The 20,130-nt window shown below is 44.6% G+C and overlaps 1 long non-coding RNA gene across 2 annotated transcripts; it reads left to right on the top strand.

The window, feature by feature from the left end:
- Positions 1 to 3,989: 3,989 nt before the first annotated feature.
- LOC139704134 (uncharacterized) lies at positions 3,990 to 11,794 on the top strand. Of its 2 annotated transcripts, none has more exons than XR_011706181.1 (4): positions 3,990 to 4,024; positions 4,750 to 4,850; positions 5,502 to 5,537; positions 11,468 to 11,794. It is a non-coding gene; the product is annotated as an uncharacterized lncRNA (long non-coding RNA). The 2 variants fall into 2 exon arrangements; XR_011706182.1 differs by lacking the exon at positions 3,990 to 4,024 and adding an exon at positions 4,082 to 4,097.
- Positions 11,795 to 20,130: the final 8,336 nt, after the last annotated feature.

Raw genomic sequence — 20,130 nt, 5'->3', positions numbered from 1 at the left:
TAACTAAACACAACTAAATAATAAATATTTAAAAAAATAAAGGCATTGTGTTGTGTACATCAACACCTAAAAAATAAATAAATATTTTTTTTAAAAATGAATAAATAGATGAGTGAAGGGAAGTCTCATAAAGTTGAAGAAGGAGAACAGAGACAGATTGGAGAGAAAAGTGGGAGGATCAAGAACTAAAGCTGTGGGCTCAGGATGTGGCTCAAGTGGTAGTGTGCTCGTCTGGCATGCGTGAGGCACTGGGTTCGATCCTCAGCACCACATAAAAGAAAATAAAGATATTGTGTCCACCTAAAACTAAAAAATAAGTGTTTTTTTTTAAAAAGAAAAGAGGGCTGGGGATGTGGCTCAAGCGGTAACGCGCTCGCCTGGCATGCGTGCGGCCCAGGTTCGATCCTCAGCACCACATACAAACAAAGATGTTGTGTCCGCCGAAAACTAAAAGATAAATATTAAAATTAAAAAAAGAAAGAAAAAAGCTGTCTTTAGTTCCTTCCCTTCTCACTGAGACTTGGGCAGGTTTTTGATTATTTTGTAATCCATCTTGGGGAAGGAACAAATCTGATAGAATTGGTAATTTATCATTGCCCCCCCGCCCCAGGCAGATCTGAGAACAAGACCTCAGCACCAGAATGCAGCTTGGTCCATATGTAGCTTGCTCTGTGGTACATCTATAAACCAGCCAGCATTGATACAACAAAACAAAACCAGTACAGGGCTCCAGTGGAAGAAGAGGACCTGAGATCCAGTAGCTAGTAAATCAGGGAACACAATGCAGACATTGGCCAAATGAGCTCAGTTTGAAGTTAGAGTATCACCAGGAAAAGCCACATGTCCATGCTGACAAGAACTGCCCCTGGGATGGCGGGTCCTTGATGATTTGAACTGTAGTCCAGATCCAGTCTTGTCCATAGAGGACCATAATTACTTTTAGAATCCCCAAGTTAATGGGTCTGAGGGAAGCTGATTTACTACCCAGTATTTAAAACACACTGAAGGACGTGAGACCTGGTCCTTGGGTACTGCTCGGGACAAATGCCACTGTCAGGGAGCTCAAGCCACTGTTTCAAACCAGTACCTTACTCTCTTCCTGTAGGAAGAGAACCCAGGAGCCAGATTTCAGAAGGGTGCTTGATAGGCATAGAATCAGATCAAAAAGGGTGTCTTATGACTTGACGACTGGCTTCCATATCCAATAACTTCAGGCAGCTGTGCTATAAACTAATCACCAAAGAGAAGGAGTACAACATAGTAGTAAATCGCTCCATCTTGGGAGGGAGAAAACCTGTATTTATGCTCCTTTCCCAAGATTTGCTTTGTGTCTCTGGGACACATACAACCTATTTTTATGTTCTGTAGAGGTTTAAACAAACAAACAAACAGGAAAAAAAAAAAAACTAAGCTGATAGTGTTTATGAAATTAAACTGAAAAAAAAAAAAAAATAGGCCTATATCCTGGAGATGTGAACAAGAATGCAGTGACCATTGCTATTCAAGAACAGAAGAAGATTAGGAACAAAGTGTAGTATAGGCAAACTGGCTTTGGAAAGCTGCATTCCCCGGCACTGTTACATGCGCCATTTTGAATGAGCACTAAGAACGCAATGTGGACAAAATAGGCAACCACAGAATACAGTTAGCATGGTTCCATATATATGAGGTTCAAAAACAGGCAAAACTAATGTCACTTAGGGTACATAAATAGTGTATTATAAAGAAAATTAAGGAAATGATAGTCATAAAAATTCAAAATAGTGCTTACCACTGATGAAAGAGAAATGGCAAAATTAAGCAGAGACAGAGAAATAGGGAAAGAACATACAGGCAGCTTCTTCCAGACACAGATTTATCAATCCAGAGTGGGCACATGGGTGTACCACTTAATATTATTTTTAACTTAGCAAACATAGTTACATTACCCACACCCCACTCTCCTCATGCTGGGGATTGAATGCTCTAACACTAAGCCACATCCCCAATCCCTTCTCTTTTTTTGAGACAGGATCAAGCTAAAATGCCCAGGCTAGCCTTGAACTTTCAATCCTCCTGCTTCACTCTTCCTAGTAGCTGGGATTATAGGCATATGCTATTGTTTTCTAGAGGCACATTCAATGTAATCCCAGTGACTTGGGAGGCTGAGGCAGGAGAATTGCAAGTTTGAGGCCAGCCTGGGCAGTTTAGCAAGATTCTAGCTCAAAATAAAAAATAAAAAGGACTGTGGATGTAACTTCTGGCAAAGTATCCCTGAGTTCAATCCCTAGGAAAGAAAGAAAGAAAGAAAGAGGGAAGGAGGAAGACAGACAGACTTGGTGCTATTCTGGACCCCTCTGTCACAAGAAGACAATAAAAATTTTTAAAAAGGTCAAAGAGAGCTCGTTCACAAGCTACCATACATGGGGTATATCCATAACTACAAGATACCATACATGGGGTATATAAATACCAGAAGCTTATTTCTCACAATTCTGGAGTCTGGTAAGTCTAAGATGAAGGAATCTGTTAAGGACCTGCTTTGGTTAAAGATGGCACATTTTCACCGTGTCCTCATATGGCAGAAGCTATTGGTATAAAAACAATCAAGACATGAGCTATTGTTATACAAACAGATAAGATAGATTTATGGAACAGAATAGAGTCCAGAAATAGACCCACACACATCTAGACAACTAACTTTCAACACAGATACAAAGTAGAGTAACTGTAATCTTTTCAATAAATTGGATTTAAGAAATAGATAAACATGTGCAAAGAAAATAAACTTAAGTTTCACGTTGTTTACAAAAACTTGCTCGAAAATGCCATAGACCTAAGTATAAAACTAGCAACTAGGGCCGGGGTGCTGGCTCAGTGGTAGAGCGCTTGCCTAAACATGAGAGGCACTGGGATAGATCCTCAGCACCACATAAAAAAAGAAATTCATTAAATAAAATTATAAAATACAAACAAACAAACAAATAAAACAGTGTGGAAATCAATGAAGATTGTCCCAGTGAGAATTGTAAGTTATTTTCAGAGCTCAACTGAAACAAGTTATACTGCTTGCATTTGGCAGAGACTCAAAGGCAGGCAGGGGCATGAGTTTGCCCTAATCTGAGGTTGTGGGTGTGGGTAAGCTGGGAGTGGGCTTACTAGAAGCAGGACATCCTCTGTGACTGGTCTGGAGATCATTTTGACTTTCTCTGGTTGGTCCTGAGTTGGAAGTGGGGGCAGGGACTAGGGAAGCCATTAGTTATTGCCCAAGTCCTGACCATTTGGGGCCAGTCGTTGCAGAGGTTATAGGTCACAGTTCTATTTTTATCCATGGTCTGGCCATTGTCCATAGGAATAGTCAAGCTCTCAGTCTCTCTCCACTTGGTCATTTTCTTGCTTTCAAGATGAGAACCAACTCATGAACACATGGAAATCCAATATTCACTGCTTGAGGTCATATCCACAGCAAACTATGGCAAGATCTTGACCTTTAGAGCACAATCATCTGATGAGAGTAGCTGTGCAGAAAAATGTAAAACTCTGGAAAGAATCCAGTTGACTAGTCTCATGACCATTATGATAAATAAAAAAGTACTTTAATAGTGCCTGTAGGAACTTGGAATCCCTAGAGCCCAACCCAGACCAAAAGAACAAATCCCATAAGCCATGAGGATCAATCTCATACAACCAGGACTCCTTTCCTGTAAAGTGACTACATAGCCTTGTTGGCTTCATTGATTCAAGTACATCAGGAAGTACAGGTAATGGCACAGATGCCACCATGGCTAACCAAGAAGAAATCTAGACCAAGGCCGTGTCCATCACTACTTGTGTTAATGACGGCTCCTCACTACTTGTGCTAATTTCTATATAGGGAAGAGATAGAGATAGTATCCTCTTTTTTTGAGAGAGAGAGAGAGAGAGAGAGAGAGAGAGAGAGAGAGAGAGAGAAAATTTTAATATTTATTTTTTTAATTTTCGGCAGACACAACATCTTTGTTTGTATGTGGTGCTGAGGATCGAACTCAGGCCGCACGCGTGCCAGGTGAGCATGCTACCCCTTGAGCCACATCCCCAGCCCGAGATAGTATCCTTAATAACGTCTGTCAGAGCTAATGGTAAGTTTCTTATATATATTCTATGTGTAAGACTCTCACTGATGAGAATCCTCTTCTGATTATGCATATAAACAAGGAGTCGATAATTCCTCCTAGGCAGTGTCCCCAGATAATCATGGATGGTTTTCTTTTAGGTCTCATGCTAGAGGTGAAATATCCAACCTTGTGTGATTTTTAGAATTAGGGTTTCTTTATGTAAATATGAACAGCTCTCATGGTATTTTTCCTAAAGTACAGGGAATGTTAGTCTAGGTTTAAATTTTGCAGTTGATTCCATTCCTGGCTGAAGAGAAGGACAGATCTTAGAGAGAACTGATATTTTGAAGTTTCAGGAGAGTTGTAGGTTAAAGATAAGGGGTCTAGACAAGTGAAAGAGAAGGAAGGCACCAACTGAGGAGAGATCAGAAGAATAAGATGGAGGCAGAGAGGCAACTGGAGAGCAAGGAGGGGAAGGCTTTTCTAGAGAAATGAGCCTTATATGTTACAGCTTAAGTATGTCCAGTTGCTCACTGTCATTAGGAAAAGAATGTTTTTTTGTTGTTTTTTTTGTTTTGTTTTTTGTTTTTTTGCAGGAGGGGAGATGATAGGGATTGAACTCAGGGGCACTCGAGCACTAAGCCACATCCTCAGCCCTATTTTGTATTTTATTTAGAGACAGGATCTCACTGAGTTGCTTAGCACCTCACTTTTGCTGTGGCTGACCTTGAACTCTTGATCCTCCTGCCTCAGCCTCCTGAGCTGCTGGGATTACAGGTATGCACCACTGTGTCCAATTTAGGAAAAGAATCTTGGAGTGAAGCAATTTTTGATTCAGAGTTTCATTTGAGAGCCTCCATATCAGCCCCAAACTGCTGCCCAATTGGTCTTATAAAACTGACTTATCCCATTACTTTTCTAAGGTGCTTCTCAAATGAGCAATTTTGTTCACATGCTCCCCCACATGGTCATTAAAGAGCCAAACCATCCTTGAAGTTATGCTACTTCAAAGGGCCATGAATTAGTAGTATACATATAAGAGCAGTTTTTCCAATGTAAGCAGAGGATGTAGACTTAGAACACCTTAAAAGAGATGACAGCCATCAGTGGGAATGTAATGTTTATGAACTTTGTGTCTCATGTTACCAGCCTCATGCTTGGCCATCTCTGATCCCAGATCTGACAATCTGTGTCCTCCTGCTGGCTGGATCAAAGCCAAGACCCCAGGACAAAAATCTTAAGTCAGGAGAAGAACTCTATTCTGGTTTTATTGATGACCCACAGCCTAATTTGTCCAAATGTCCAGTCCAGGGAGAACTGCAAACTCACTGGTCTGCAAGGCCATCTTGAACAGAGCCTTCTAGGATCTATGCCTGTGTTGTGTCTTGTGATTCTTCTTACAACAAACACTTTACTTTTATTTTGCAGGGCTGGGGATGAAACCCAGGGCCTTGTGCACGCTGGGTAAGTGATCTATCATTGACCTCTATTTCCATTCCCTGACAAACACTTTCAAATGGAGCAACACAAAAGGCCTAAAAGGGAATAGCATGATTGTCCCATGGATACCAGGCAAATGGGAATCAATATCAAAATCCAGGTGCCAAACTGAGGATAAACAGCCACATCAACACAATGAAAGAAAAGTTCAGAACTAGTGCTGACTTACCACAACAGTGCAGGCTCAACAAGCCACTTGTAGCAAGGTGCAAGGGGTCTCTGTAGGCACCAGACCTGGGCTTAGCCTGGGACCCACAACAACAAGGAGTGTAGATGGTGTCTTGTAGGAAACTCCAGAAGAACTGTGGACATTAATGAAAACCACTCAACTGAAAAAAGGTACAGGGTATTTATGGAGAGCTTGCTATAACAAGGGAAATAGTCACCATTGCTTGCAGTTGGCAGAGGTCTGATGACAGGGGAGGGAGTGGGAAATCTTCCTAGGGACAAAAAGACAAGCTTGGGTAAGGTCTGATTTGTGGTCATTAGTGAGGAAGATGAGGCAAGCAAAGTCGAAACGGAGCATCCTCTGTGATTAGACTGGGAAACCTATTTGGCTTCCTTGGTTGGCCCTGAGTTAGAAGTGAGGGCAGAAATTAGGGAAGCTGTCAGTTACTGGACAAGTCCTGACACTTTTGGCCAATGGCTCTGGGGGCTGTGGGTTACCCTCCTGGGCTGGTTGCTGCAGAGGTTGTCAGTCAGAGTTCTGTATTTATTTATATTTGGCCATCGTCTCTGTGTATATTCAGTCCCTCAACTATGAAACTTCTAGAGAAAGTAAAGGAGAAAATATTTTTTCCTTGGGTGAAGCAAACATTTCATAGAGATGCCACTAAATGCACAATACATAAAAGAAAAAAAAGAAATGTTGGACTTTAAGATCTTTTCTTTGACCTTTGCCTCCTTGCACCCTTGAAAGCAATATGGATCAGCAACAGCTCTATTGGAGCCATGCGCAAAAATTTGGCCTGGGTTCTTGATCTTTCCGCTGGAACTGTAGCTCAGTGGTAGAGTGCATCACCACATTTGTGAAGCCTGAGTTTAATACTCAGAACAAGAAAAATGTCAAGAGCTTCGTAATGTTTTGAACAACCAATAAAAAAAAAAATAAAATAAGAAAAAGAATGAAAACAAGCCCCTGATTGGAAAAAAAGAACTTGTAATCTAAGTTATATAAAGAACACTCACAAAGTAAAATAAGAAAACAGGCTGTGTCTCCCTCTTGAGCTTGCCCCCATTCTCCTTTGAATATCTTTCTACTTTCCTAAATAAATCTGCCTATGCCTTTAACTGAGGCGTGCTGTAATTCTGTAATTCTCTTCCCTGCTAGTCCTGAATCAAGTTCCCACTTCTCTCTGGGGAACTACTTGGATCCTTCTTGAGAGACATCTCTTGTCTTGTGAGAGAAAAATTCAGGACCACTCAGATCAAGATACATGTCAGAGCTCCTGTAGCATGGGACAAGCATGCTTGGCAAATAATCAGCAAAGTTTTCAGAGGACATCATTCAAAGATGGAGGATGGGAAATTCACAGGCAGTCACTTGTCAAACTCCACCAACAATAAACACCAGGGGGTAGGGGGGCTACTGAACGAGTGTTCTTACAGGAACTAATATGAAAACCCTTCATCTAGGTGGAGCTATTAAATATTCCTCCTTCAGGAATAAGCATCTGACTCCTTATGTTCAAGTTCCTTGAAGAGTTTTACACACACATTGAACAATGGGTGGCCAGTCACATGCCATGGAGCCAGGGTTCCCTAAAGATTGTGAGATGAACAAAACAGGGGGGATTTGAGACAGACTCCCTCCAAAACTAAGAACAACTTCTTGATAACTAGTTTCTCTGCAGGATTGCAAACAGCCCCTTTTGAAATTAATGCTTCAAATTGTTTTAACTTCTGAACTTCCTCTCACTGAGAATAAAATCTTCCTCCTGCTGAGGACAGATGCCAAGGAAGTTGAGACTGACCAGTTCTCTGGCTGACTGAATCCCAACATGTATATTTCCTGCCTTTTGTTTCATTTTTGCCCTCTCATTTAAAAAAAAAAAAAAAAAAAACTTTCCTCACCTTGAGTTCTCTGAGGGTAATGATTAGAGACAAAAGTCTATATCTTACTTCAAAGCTGGCTTTGAATAAACCTATTTTCCTGCCCCCCCCCAAGTTATAATAAAACAAACAACCCAATGTAAAAATGAATAAGAGATTGAACATATACTTCACCAAGAACGATACATAAATAGCAAATACCATGGGCTCTCCATTTCTGGTTTCTGCACCTGTGGATTCCACCAACCTCAAACGGAAAATACCTGAGGAAAAGTTTCATCTGTACTGACTATGTTCAGACTTTTTCCTTGACATTATTTCCAAAACAATAAAGAGCAACAACTATTTACCTGATATTTGCATCTTAATTGGTATTGTAGGTACCCTCCAGATGATTTAGAGTACTTGGGAGTATTATGTAGGTTAGATGCAAGTACTACGCCATTTTGTATGAGGTGCTTGAGCATCCTTCGATTTTAGTATTCACAGGGGGATCTTAGAATCAATCCCCTGAGGGAGGGCTATCAGCCCAGGAGAGAATGCTCAGCATCATTATTTGCTAGAGAAATGCCATTAAAACTACAGTGAGGGCTGGGAATGTAGCTCAGTGGTACAGTGCATGCCGTGCATGCTTAGCAAGCACAAACCCTGGGGTTGAATCCCCAGCACGGCCAAGAAACCAAAGATAAAACACAACAGAAACTACAGTGAGGTACCACTACCTACCTATGAGAACATGTAGTAGAATGGCTCAAATAGCTAATGATACCAGGTGCTGGCGAGGCTGTGACAGAATGCAAACTCTCCTGCTAGGAACATGAAGTGGTACAGGCATTTTGGAAAAGAGCTTGGCAGTTTCTTGAAAATAAACTTACCATCTAACCCAGCCATTCCACTCTAGGGTATTTTCCCAAGAGAAATGAAAGCATGTGTTTATTCCAGGACCTGTACATGAATGTTCACAACACTTTTATTTGTATAAAACCATAAACTGCAAACAAAACAAAAGCCTATCAACAGGTAAATGGAGAAGCCAATTTCGGTTACCCAGACAATGGGACTTTGACTCAGCAATAAAAAGGAAATGACAAGGATGAATTACAAAAATAATGATGCTCATTAGAAGAAGCCAGACAAAATAGGACATGGTTCCATTTGTATATAATTTTAAAAATGCCAAATAATGTATAGTGTCAGAAAGCCATTGGATTTCACTTGGAGAGGTGGGTAGGAGTACAAGGGAGAAATTAGAAAAGAGTACAAGGAAACTTTTAGACGTACCATCTTGATGGCAGTGAGGATTCCACCTATGTCGCAATTTATCAAATTGTGTGTTTTTATTTTCAGTGCCGGGGATCGAACCCAGGGCCTGACAAAAATTGTAGACTTTATGTACAGTTTCTTGTCTCTCAATAATACATCCATAAATCGATTAAAACCTTATTTATTGAAAAATAATTTTAAAGTATTTATTGTAATATCATTAGCTCAAAACCCAGCAGGAGATTTATGTGCCTGCTAGCTGAGTTTTTTTTTTTTTCATAGAATCTAAGTCTATGATGGGATTAGTGTCCCAGATTCTGCATACTCCTGATGGAGACTTTTCTATATCTTGTATATTCATTTGATTATGATCCTCCTGCTCTTTCCCTAGCACATTTTTTTTAAAAAATATTTTTATTAGTTGTGGATGGACCTTTAACTTTATTATTTATTTATTTACATGTGGTGCTGAGGTCAAACCCAGTGCTTCACACATGCTAGGCAAGGGCTCTATCACTGAGCCACACACAACCCAGCGCTCCCTGGAACATTTGAATTTTTACTTCTCAGACCTGCCAAGTCCCCTCTCAGTGGAAATCCTGTGTGTGGCCTGGAACACAACAGGCTGTCCTGACTTCCAGAGAAAATGACCCCAACACGAGGTGTTCTCTTTTCCCTTGCCATGCGTAAAGCAGGAACTGTTGTGCTTCAAGGAATTGCCCATGTAGGTTCTCCGGCCCCCAGCAGTCTAAGACACCGGGTCACAAGGATCTATCCTTCTGGTCTGTGAATCTGTCCATTAGTCTCAAGAAATACTAATCATGAATGGTTGCTTACTTAATGTCCTGTTACCATGGCAATAACACTGAAATCAATTTCTATTTTTCTGATAAGTAGAAACACCTGTAAATTTTCATAATCAGATGAGGAACTAATCACATTTCCTTCTTCTTTGACTCATGGAATTAGTAAAACTCAGGATGAATCACTTTATTTAAAGAGAAGAATCCCAGTCTTGTGACACTTACATGAATCATCTGACCCAGGATGCTTCATACTTAGTTGTTCACCTGAAATCCGGGGCAGGAATCCTCACCGCTACCCCGACAAAGGCATGAGAGATCATTTTTTTTCCCCACCTACACATCCTGGCTTCCCCACCTCCTGGTAGGGCAAAGCCAGGAGAACTTTGGCCACGCCCCATCTCCTCCTAGGGGCGTGGCTCTGGACCTCCACCTACTGGGGCCTTCTCCACCCCACCTCAACCCCATCCACCTGAAAACACCCAGCAACTACTGCCAAAGCCCTGAGGTCAAGCCTGCCCCAACTCCCTCCTGTACTCGTCCGGAAGGATTCTCTTCTGGCTCTTAAGACGTGTGCAAAAGGGTAACAAATTGACTCGCTGCAGCCAGCCTCTGCGGACAGAACCCGCCCAGCTCTACTAGCCACTTTATGCAGCATACAGGGATTCATGCATGGGCTATGCTGGGACCTGCCCATCCCTTCTGATGCTGTTACTATGTTCCAAGCCAGGGGCTTATGGGAAAGGCTGGGGAACAGAGCCTCTTGTCGTAGACGGGACACTAATTTATTTGTCCCCCAGACCACAACCTCACTTGGCTTCATCCGCAGGATCCTGGGTACCCGATTTAGTTGTTCCTCTCAAGTCCTTACTACTCCTGAACTGTGGGAAAATTCACCAGGTTTGGTTTAGGAAATCTTAGGCTGTGCTGCTTGACGTTTCTCCCGCATTTTCAGCCTCCCAGTCTGGCGCGCTCCACAGCCCTCTGTCCTTGGAAGTTGCTACTAAGTTGCTAACAAAGCAAATCCCTCAAGCAAGAAAGGAGTTCTCAGGGCAGTGCCCAGATCTGGGGAGGAGGCTGCCTTTGCCAAAGCCCTGGTGGGTGCAGACCTAGCGCCTTTAAAGGACCCGTGCAGGGGATCCAGGAGGATTCAGTACCCGTCAGTGTTTCTCCTCTGCAGTGTGTCTCTCTCCTGGAGTTAGCCACAGAGCCTCCCAAGTCCAGAGCAGAGACCTGACCCTGCAGACTCAAATGCTTATATCTGCTGAGGTTGGTGATGTTTGGGGGCGGGGCATTGTGTAAGAGGCAGAGGGAAACCCCACGATTGCATTTACGTGGACTAGGAAACCCATCTCTGCATAGGGAATCCTGGATGACTATGAGTGAGTGGGGTGGATTGAGGGGAGGGAGAAGGTGAGTTGCTTTTTCTTCCTTTTTATTTAGATTTGCAGGTCTTATCCCCACACTGGGAAGGAAACCTAGGTGTAACCCCCACGTCCTCCAGGCCTCCCTGGACCAGCTCTGGCCCTCCGTGAGATGCCCCGGGCTCGGGCGTGCTCTGCAGGTCTTTCCCCTTACCACCTCAAAGTCCCCCTAATTTCTGCTTAAATTGCTGCTCCAAAGGCTTCAGCTCCCAGCCAAATGAGCCAACAAGGGAGTGAGGGAGCCAGTAGCTGGAGGCACTGGGCAGCCCTGAAAGCAGAAAAATAAAGCCTTTCTTTTGCACCCACTTTCCCAATAATTAAAGAATATTGATCCACCTCCTTTCTTTTGCAGGTTCTTCAGTTTGTTAAAGGGGGATGCCTGCTACTAAGGACTCCAACTGAGGCCTGCCTGGGCATAAGTGGGGCCACTTGGGCCCACAACAGCATGCTCTGTCAGGGGCATTTGGTGACCAGAAAGAGAAGCTGTTCTTTGAATGGGTCGCCCACTGCAGACTGGACAACACAGCCTTGTGCTGAACTCAGTTCAATTTGTTCCTCTTTTTTCTATTATCAATGTGGGTTAGAGTCTGTAAACAAGTCAAAATAACACCTGGCATTTTGCCAGGGGAATGTTAGAGTTCGTAAACAAGTCTGGATGGTGCCTGGCAAAATGCCAGAGGGAGTAGTTTGAGAAGTAACAAAAGGGACCCATTAAGTGTGGAGATTCCTTATTGGTTGACTGATGTATCTAGTTTATGTTAATTAGATAAGCTGTGTGGAATGTATAAATACCGCTCCTGTCCTGCAATAAACGGCTTCCACTCCTGCTGTATCAATCTGCACAAGTTGTTCGTCACCCCCCGGTTATTTTGCTGCAGCCGGACTGCGGCAAATGTGCTTTGGTGAAGCAGTCCAGAGACCCCCACCCAGAAGACTCTTACCATAATTAAGCAGAAACCCACATCATATTTGTCACATGTAAGTCTCTCTTCTTATCAGAGAGCTTTTTGCATAGCGCATTAGCTATCTGCAAAAATCTGCAGAAGGCTTGTCATTTCCTCTTTTTGTTAATTGCCAGTTTTGCAGGAAAACAAACACACTTGTGAAACCTCTATTTAGAGGATGGAAAGAAAAGCACTTGCTATTGTAAAGGTTAAATTTAAGTTTTGCTTTTCTGTAAGTTTAAGTTCTGTTTTCCTGGAACCCGAAACTTATGTTAAAAACAGTTACTTATGTCAAAATGTACCCTGACCCAACACCCCCTGACAAAACGCATGATTATTCTGTAATGGTTATTTTGTAACAATCCCACCCTTGCACCCTAACTGCCATATGAACTTCCCTGTTTAAACACTGCATAAAAACTCTGCTTAAGCTGTGCTCAGGGCTCCAGCTTCTCTCAGGAGAGCTCTGAGCCCCAGCATGCTGGTCCAGTAAACCCCTTTGCTTTTGCATGAGACAGTCTCTTGGTGGTCCTTTCCTCTGATGTTTGCCCGACCCTAACACTATGTGAACCTCCTAGCTCCCCCACTCACCCCCCACACTGGATATAAAATTCAAAGAATTTCTCTACTCATGGTCCAGGAGAGAATTTTTAGGCAAGAGCTTCTATGGACCCTGCAATTAAGAAACCTGCTTCTCGAAAATTCCTCAGGTGTCCAGCCTCTTCTGTCCTATTTCACTGAGTACTCACGAAGGATCTGGCTACACCAAGCCCCACCCTCCGAACTTGCAGGCAGATAGATGTGACTAATGTTGCTTCCTGGTGGTGTCTCAGGCTGGGAACCCAAGATCCAAAAGGGTATCCACCGCAGCTCAGGGGGCCCAAGGGAACTAGGAGTGGACTTCCTGGGGGCTGATTTGAGCTGAACCTTCAAAGGTTTAAGTAGCACTTGGGTGTTTCCTGGAGCATTCAGTCCATCCTGACTCCAAGTGCTCCTCTTCCTGCCCTTCCTCAGCCTTCTTAAAATTCCAGTTAGCAGATGATTCTCCATCTTCTCTCTTTTCAACTCCAGGGCCCAGGGTTCCTAGGACCCCTGGAACCAGCTCAGAAGACCCTCTCTCCCCCCATGCACCGTAGAATTCAAGTGGACCTGGCTCAGGAGACAGTGGTCTATGGAACCTTGCTCAGAAAGACCCTCCAAAGAATCAGGCCCAACCAGATCTTGTGAGGCTGAAGAGAATGTGGAGCTTTGAACTAATGGGAAGGGAGCTGGGTTTAAATGGGTCTTTGTAGAACCCCATAGGTCTCCGGGGAGGCTCATAGCTGCTCAAGCACATGCAAATCCCTGCCCTGAGAGGAGGGTATTGCAGCCCTGCTTATTTCTGGCACTCAGGCAGTCACTTCCAGACATCCTGGGAAGATAAGAGCTCTGGCCAATTATTCAAGGCAGAGGGGAACAATGCATTTAAAAACTGAACCTCAGCCTTCTATAGTCATTTGAGGGGATTAGGGATCTTTTTTTTTTTAGTGGTCAATGGACTTTTGGTTTTTTATTTATATGCGGTGCTGAGAATCGAACCCAGTACCTCGCACATGCGAGGCAAGTGCTCTACCACTGAGCTACACAGCCTCATAGGGATCAATTTTTAAATGCATTATCAAATAGCTAAGGTGTACAGAGAGCACAAAAATAATAAATTAATCACTCATGTATCATGAGTAGTGTATAAATCATTCCTGTGAGCTATGTGAAACCCTGGAATTTGGTGCTGCTTCTTGGAACTCTTCTGGGTACCTTGCAAATGGGGCATGACTCATTCAATGAGTCATCAATGAAAGATGACTCCTGTTCCTAGGGGAAATTTCATGCTTGTCATAGAATTCTCTAGTTCTTTTAGCCATGAATTTAAATCCCAGGTGCCCAGAGATGGGTGTAACCTGATAAGTCCCAACCATGTAAGTTTTTCCCTTTTTTGTTATTCACACTGAAACCCTGTGATGTTCCTACCTATAAAATAAACATGCAGGATTTTGTTCCTTTGTTACATCCAGTTTCTACCAGAACTGGTCGCCCACCAGACCTCCCTATTTCATCTATTTTTGTGTCTTTTGTCCTATTACTTAATAATACTCTGGGGGCTAGGGCAGTGGTACAATGAATGCCTAGCACGTGTGAGACGCTGTGTTCCAACCTCAGCACCACATAAAAATAAATAAAATAAAGGTATTGTGCCCAACTACAACTAAAACAAACAAAAAAAACCTCTGAACTTTTATTTTCTCAGCCAGCCCACAGCCTGTGTTTGGAGGACTGTTTGGTGCTGTGTGGGTCAGCACCCAGGCATTCCCTATTCAGCTTAAACAAGAAAACCTTAGCAATACATTTGTGTCTACCCTGCTGGTCTCAGATCCTCATCCCCCACTGTCCTCCGCTCACTACAATCACTGCAGCATTCCAAATTTGAACTTTCTGTTCTCATGCAGTTCTTTGTGCTTTTAGTATATGTGTACCTGTTCCTCATCGATACACAACTTTGTTTCACACATTTAAATATATTTAAATGGTAAATAGTACCATATATGTAGTCAATAGAACTTGCTCCTGTTCCTTAACATTTTGCTAAGATTTATTTGTGTATGTAGATAATTTTTTGGCACTATTGTATGAGCTGGGTCCTTCCTGCTCATCATCCCCTTGGATTCTCAGAGTATCCAGGTCTCCCAGATTCTCTGCAAAAGAACAGTATCCAGCAGCTTCCAGGTCATCAGTGGGCCAATATAACATTTCTGTTTCCATCCTCAATCCCAATCTCCTGCACCCTTTTCCTGAAGTGGCATCCCTTTTCTCCACAGAAAAGTCTTAACTGGGCTTCTCCAGAAATCTTCACCATGGCTAATTTTAGGACTGTCAGCAAAAAGTCTCTGCAAAAGAGTTCAATGTAGATAAACTTCCTATTTTTGTGTTGCACTGTCTTAATTGGCCACTGGCTGGGAAGATATCAGCACTTCAGGTGCTAGACACCCTCTTACTAGTTTTTCACAAATGTATCCAGTATAGTAGTTTGTGGAAATGTGCAAACAAGGCCTCTGGCCTTGAGCTGGGCTTCACAGAGATGTCTGCATTTTTAAGAGAAGTTACCAATTGGGCTCCATGGTAACAGCTGGCAGGGGAGGAAAGAAAGGGGAGAAGAAGCTCTCCCCTTCTCAGGTGTTGTCCTTGAAGGGTTAACTTGCCCAGAATGGTGAAAGAAAAAAGCTGCTTTATGTGAATTTCTGCAGACTGTGAACTTCTGAGCCCCTCCCCTTACATGCTGGGTATAAAATTCTGAAACTCCCTGAACTCGGGGTTCAGGGGATTGATTGATTACAGCAAAAGCTGTGCCCTCTGAACTTGGCTGTGTTATGCCAGATTCGTGGGACCCCAATAGACCTCCAGGAGCCGAATCCGATGCAATCACACAAGAGTCTTTATTGCAAGCTCGAGCCTGGACTCACAACCCAGGGAGTGAGTCCCGTTCCTTTGTTCAGTGAGATTTTATAGGTTTTGGGGGGATACTCTATGTGTCACAACATCACACAGCAAATCATTCCATACCGCGCGGGAAAATCAAACAACTCTTAACGTTGATTAGCATATTCAATGGCGGGAACAAGTTGGGTAGGGGTGATTGGTTAGTACAAGAGAGGGATTCGTTTGAACTGATTGGTTTAGGCCATGAGGGGTATACGTGCTAAACTACATGGTTTTCCAACATGTTATCAACCACCATAAACTACTGGGGGGTCATCTGACATCCCAGGTATTTTCCCTGTCTCATGCTGATTGGAGGTTGCTAGGGGGGTTGCTATGGGCCCTCACCTAGCCTAACTGAGTCAGGGACACCTGGCGCCACAGATCTCTCCTGTTATTTACAGACAAACAACTCAGCAGGGTGGGTATGTGCCTAGGAGTGCTCTGTAGGTCTTTCCAAGGACAAGGGTCATGCCCCCTTCCTTGGACAGGCTTTGCTCTGAGGTAGAGGCTGGTTTCTCAAAAATGGAGTCACATTAGTTTCTCAGATGCAAAACTGTTTCCTGCTATGTTCTTTGCCTTGCCTCATCTGTCCCTACAACATTTTTGTTGATCCAGATGGGATGGAGGAGGTAAGGATGGCTGTTCTGTCTCTCTTGTCTCTGGGGATAGGCTTCCCCCCCCGCCCCCCCACCCCGGCAGTGGGGGACAGTGTTTCCCCTTAGCACACACAGTCAAATCTTGGCCTGAAGGAGAGGCCACTCACCACCCAGTGCCCTGGAGCTGCCACCCCGGAGCACAACAGAACCCACAGGCAGCAGGAACCAGAATTAGGGTTTTGGAGCACCACCCAGTTGAACAGGTAGGATCCGGGTCCATTTGGTTTTGTAGCCCACCTGACTTCCCCTTTGAGGCCTAAGCGGGTGGAAGAAAGGCTTGATCACCCTCTGTTGGGTCCCAAGTACCCTCCAAAGTGGTTGGAGCTGAAACGGACCCAGACCCGGGGAGTTGCCAGAGTAGTCTCTGTTCGGGGTCAGCGAGCAGAGGGGAAACCGTGAGGCCCTTTTCTGTTTGGTTTGGAATTGTTAGAATTTGGGCGGTATAGAAATTTTGTTCTGGCCATGTCTGTGTGAAAGTGTGTGAATGAGACGGACAAAGGGAAGGGTTCTGACTCAACCTGAGGGCCGAAGCGAGTGCAGAGTCCTGATCCGTGATTCCGTGGCACCTCACACAGTCTATGGCGGAATTTCCCCAACCAACGTCTAGGTGAAAGCTCCAGGTCGGGGGATGATACCGACCCCCAAGGCTAAGAGGGCCCTAAGTCCCCGTGAGGGGAGCGGCCAGAGTGGACTAAGTGGGAGATTTGTCCCAGTACCAGAGCCACAACCCAGATGAGAGCTCTCCAGATGCCTCTGCAAGGGACTAAAGGACCTGCCCATATCGACCAGAGGGAAACACCTGAGGGAGACAAGGCAGTTTTGTGTGCCAGCCTTTCTCCACCACTGAGCTCATAAGCTGGAAAAAATCATACTCCCTCCCCTACATGGAGAAACCCTGGGCCATGACTGATCTGATGTAGCCCATTATCCAGACCTAGGATGGGGTCCCAATGAAGAAGAAGGTCTAAAGATCAAGAGATATCAAGAAGCCTTTGTAGGAAACCTAAGAGAAGGGAAAAGAGAGCAAGATTTCCCTCCACATGCATATGAGCAAAGGTTCCCAGCAATGTTGTGTATGCTGACTGTTTCCCTCCCAGGTTGTAAATAAAACATGCCATTTCTCACTGTGTCCCTCCTGGTCCTTTGGAGGGAATAACAAATGGTAAAAAGGAAAGAGAAAACAAAATGAACTGTTTGTTTTCAAGAGTTAGAAGGAATCAGAGCCAGCCCTAAGCCCTAGCCTAAGACGGAGCCCATCTGCAGACAAACAGAGCAGAGCTAAGCCTCCCGCTGCTCCAGTATCTCCCCTCTCACACCCTCAATAGCCCTGAACATATCTCTGGGCCCCACCTCTGTCTAAGGCCCCTCTGCCCTATGAAACTGGCAACAATGATCAAAAGAGATGTGCCCAACTGACTCAGAGCTAAGTGTCTGGGCCACCACGGCTGCTGTCCCTCTCCCTGCTCAGAGGTGCTTGGGAGAGGAGGGGTACCTACAAGCAGAGCAGTCTTGTGTGCAAGTTTATCAGCGAGGAGATGCAGAGGCTCAAGCAACAGGTGATCAATGCAGCCTTTATGAGAAAAACTCAGAGTGACATTGGCCAAAAATTACAAAAACTAGAGGGCTTTACTGAGAAGTGTGCCAGAGAGCTGATTAAGGTGGCCACCACAGTTATCACCAATGAAGACTCAGAGGCTCAAAGACGGACGGACCAAAAAGATAAAAAGGAGGATGGGTCTCTTTACAGCTGCCCTCACCACAAAACCAGAGGTCACTCAAAGCGGGGGTCTTACTAGAACAAAGCCAATGGTCCAAATGTTTATAAGGGGGAAAAACATGGCCAGACAAAAAGGGAAGCCTCCAGTGCCCTGCTGGGCAAGCACCTACTTGCTAAAAGCTGAGCCCTGAATAGAGAAGGAGCAAATGTTTCCCCCAGCCTTTGGCCCCAGCCCCTCCTTTTAGTTCTCCCCACCTGCTTGGAAGGTGATGACTGATGAAAATGGCAGGGGTCCGATAGACACACAGCTGCATCTGATGCATGGGACCCAGGGCCTCAGGAGGGCTCAGCTGCTGCAAGCCCAAGAATATACTGGGGATAAGTTCACGTTAACAGGCAACAGTGGGCCATAGGGTGCGCACTCCAAAAGGACATGCCACCCCAGCTCCAAGCCACATGCTGTGAGCCACCAGCAGGAAGGGCCACAGAGCCCCATGCACCCAGGCATAGTGAACAAAAACACAAGAGGGGCAGCTACTATGTACAATTAGAGCAGGCCCCTACCTGGTAGGAGGAGGAAGCCAAGCAGACAAAAAGCAACACTTAGGTGGGCACAATATGGCTGCCACACCAGGACCCGCACCGGACCTGCCCTCCAACCTCAGCAGACAGCCCACAGTGAGATTTACATAGGTGCCTTTTATACAAATGTTGTCCCAGGTCATTCAATCTCTGCTAAGGTTTACATTAGATTTAAGAGTTGGAGAATTTCAGAAGCCAAGATCCTGCACCAGAAGATAACAAAAAAATCCTGCATCTAAAAGCGCCAGAGGCTCTGTGTATGCTTCCCTTCCCTAAATGACAGTTCCTCCTAGGTGCTTGAGTACACCATCTTTGGGACAGCCCTGGTCTCTGAATTATCAAGAAAAAGTCACTTAACTTGGTTACCATCTGACTCAGCAATAGAACAGACAACAGCAACTGGTGGTTCTCAGGAGTAAATACACATTCCAAATGTGTTTGGAGAGAATCAACATGGCCACCTACGAACCAGCACGTTCTCCACCCACCAGGTGTCTCTTGCCTAGGGTGTGAGTTCAGAAGGGCCAATTGCTGTTTTATCAAGAATATTCAGCGAATTTAATCTTCATGGAGTCTGAGAGGATTTTAAACAACAGATGGTCACAAATGCAATCCAGACTCGAGAAAATTCGAGTCCCTTGGTGAGGGGAACCCTACCAGCTGAACAGCGGCTCCCCGCAGCTGGCAAAATTGAATGCTGCAGAGTTCTGGCAGTGCAGAGAAGCAGAGTTTCAGATCCTGTGGAGATCTGCCACCCGCGCCTACACAAGGCACCAGACCGGGGACGGGGGTCCATCCTTCTCACTGGACACCCCACACGGAAATGGGCGGTCACCATCTTGGAGAATCAACTTCATCAGCTTTGGGGGGATTGCACAGCAGTGAGTTTGGCGACAGATCAGGTGTGTGACCCCCAGCACTCCCCTCCACCCAGCTGGGATAACTCAAAAACTTTCTCGCCAGCTCTCCGTGGGCGTGAATATCAGAGCCCAGTGAACCTGAAAAGGTGCCTGATCTCCAATTCCCCTTCCCTCCAGCGGTGATAACCAAAACCTTTCTTGCCGGCTCTCGATGGGTGTGGCTATCAGAGGGAATAAGTCAGAACAGGTTGCCAGTTTCCAACTCCTTCTCTCCACAGCCATGATGACTGGGTGACTAACAAAGAGAGCGCCCAGGTGTTCAAGAGTGCAGGGCGGCCAGGGCACTGCATGCCCAGAGTGAAACTAGAGCTGTGGAGAGGAGCCCCAGTAAGTGGGGCCTGGGGTGCAGAAATGAGGGGGCTAGAGACTGGGAGCAACCCAAAGAGACTGGGATTGGAGAGACATCCAGCAGGGGAGGGAGAGCCACCCCACACAGATTGCTTCCTACATCCTGAGGGCACCTACTGGAAGAGAAGAAAACAGAACTCTTAAGAGTGCATTTTTTTTCTTTTCTCTTCCCTTTTTCTTTTTTCTTTTCTTTGTACTTTTCTCCCTCCTTCTCTTCCCCTCCCAACCTCCCAAGCATTACTACTTCTACTACATATAATTTACTAAATGCAAATAGGTGAATGTTTCTAGGCTTTTTATAGTCCTCCTAAGTACCTACCCCCAAATACTCCTGT

This window comes from Marmota flaviventris, unplaced genomic scaffold (genome assembly GCF_047511675.1).
Source record: "Marmota flaviventris isolate mMarFla1 unplaced genomic scaffold, mMarFla1.hap1 Scaffold_318, whole genome shotgun sequence".
Classification (NCBI taxonomy): Eukaryota; Metazoa; Chordata; class Mammalia; order Rodentia; family Sciuridae; genus Marmota; species Marmota flaviventris.
Note: the sequence above shows the minus strand (reverse complement) of the source record. Positions and strands in the feature narration are given on the sequence as shown.